Genomic DNA, 2305 nt, shown 5'->3' with positions numbered 1-2305 from the left:
AAAGAGGAAGAGTGAAAAAGTTGGCTTAAAGCTCAACATTCAGAAAACGAAGATCATGGCATTCGGTCCCATCACTTCATGGGAAATAGATGGGGAAACAGTGGAAACAGTGTCAGACTTTATTTTTCTGGGCTCCAAAATCACTGCAGATGGTGACTGCAGCCATGAAATTAAAAGACGCTTACTCCTTGGAAGGAAAGTTATGACCAACCTAGATAGCATATTCAAAAGCAGAGACATTATTTTGCCAACAAAGGTTCGTCTAGTCAAGGCTATGGTTTTTCCAGTGGTCATGTACGGATGTGAGAGTTGGACTGTGAAGAAGGCTGAGCGCTGAAGAATTGATGCTTTTGAACTGTGGTGTTGGAGAAGACTCTTGAGAGTCTGTTGGACTGCAAGGAGATCCAACCAGTCCATTCTGAAGGAGATCAGCCCTGGGATTTCTTTGGAAGGAATGATGCTCAAGGTGAAACTCCAGTACTTTGGCCACTTCATGTGAAGAGTTGACCCACTGGAAAAGACTCTGATGCTGGGAGGGATTGGGGGCAGGAGGAGAAGGCAGGAGGATGACAGAGGATGAGATGGCTGGATGGCATCACTGACTTGATGGATGTGAGTCTGAGTGAACTCCGGGAGTTGGTGATGGACAGGGAGGCCAGGCGTGCTGCGATTCATGGGGTTGCAAAGAGTTGGACACGACTGAGTGACTGAACTGAACTGAAATTCAATTTTATTTTGACAAATCTGATGTCATATTACAGTAAGAAAAAAAATCCTCTATAAGATTAAGCTGAAAAAGGTCAGATTTTATTTCATGTATGATGGGCACCAGAGTGTTTCATGTCCCTTGATAATGATGCTCTTATTCTAATATTTCTTAAAATCAAGAGCCAATTTCCACTCTCTATAGTGAAAGTCAATTTCCATGCTCCATTGCTTTACCAGTTAGAAATAAATTCAGAGCATCATTAGCCACCAGGAATTTATATTAATACTTAATTGAAGGAATCATTCAAAAAATTTTAAAAGAGGCAAATTATATGAGGTAAAATTTATTTCCAGAAAGGCCAAAGGAGAAAAATCAAGAGTATTATTTTATGCAAAGATAAGTGGAAAGATTAGAGTCAGTCAGACATGGGTATGAGATTTGGCTCTGGTATTTACTAGCTATGCGCTCTCAGGAAATTTGTTAATTTCTCTGTTTCAGCGTTCTCACTGATTATATAGCAAGAATTAATGTGATAATGCCTACTGACAATTTCTGCCAGCTCCTTTCTCCTACCCCATTAGAAACACACCTCTAATTACGCTGCTGTATGCCCACTAAAAATGACTCTACATAATTTTCAGAATTTTCATCTGCCCATCTCCAATAAAAGGAAATACATTTGTTTGTTAGCCATCTGTATGTCTTCTTTGGAGAAATGTCTATTTAGTTCTTTGGCCCATTTTTTGATTGGGTCGTTTATTTTTCTGGAGTTGAGCTGTAGGAGTTGCTTGTATATTTTTGAGATTAGTTGTTTGTCGGTTGCTTCATTTGCTATTATTTTCTCCCATTCTGAAGGCTGTCTTTTCACCTTGCTAATAGTTTCCTTTGATGTGCAGAAGCTTTTAAGGTTAATTAGGTCCCATTTGTTTATTTTGCTTTTATTTCCAATATTCTGGGAGATGGGTCATAGAGGATCCTGCTGTGATGTATGTCGGAGAGTGTTTTGCCTATGTTCTCCTCTAGGAGTTTTATAGTTTCTGGTCTTACGTTTAGATCTTTAATCCATTTTGAGTTCATTTTTGTGAATGGTGTTAGAAAGTGGTCTAGTTTCATTCTTTTACAAGTGGTTGACCAGATTTCCCAGCACCACTTGTTAAAGAGATTGTCTTTAATCCATTGTATATTCTTGCCTCCTTTGTCAAAGATAAGGTGTCCATATGTGTGTGGATTTATCTCTGGGCTTTCTATTTTATTCCATTGATCAATATTTCTGTCTTTGTGCCAATACCATACTGTCTTGATAACACATGAAAAGATGCTCAACATCACTCATTATCAGAGAAATGCAAATCAAAACCACTATGAGGTACCATTTCACACCAGTCAGAATGGCTGCGATCCAAAAGTCTACAAATAATAAATGCTGGAGAGGGTGTGGAGAAAAGGGAACCTTCTTACACTGTTGGTGGGAATGCAAACTAGTACAGCCACTATGGAGAACAGTGTGGAGATTCCTTAAAAAACTGGAAATAGAACTGCCTTATGATCCAGCAATCCCACTGCTGGGCATACACACTGAGGAAACCAGAAGGGAAA

This window comes from Bison bison, unplaced genomic scaffold, assembly GCF_000754665.1.
Source record: "Bison bison bison isolate TAMUID 2011002044 unplaced genomic scaffold, Bison_UMD1.0 scf7180017864098, whole genome shotgun sequence".
NCBI lineage: Eukaryota > Metazoa > Chordata > Mammalia > Artiodactyla > Bovidae > Bison > Bison bison.
This window is presented reverse-complemented; position numbering follows the sequence as displayed.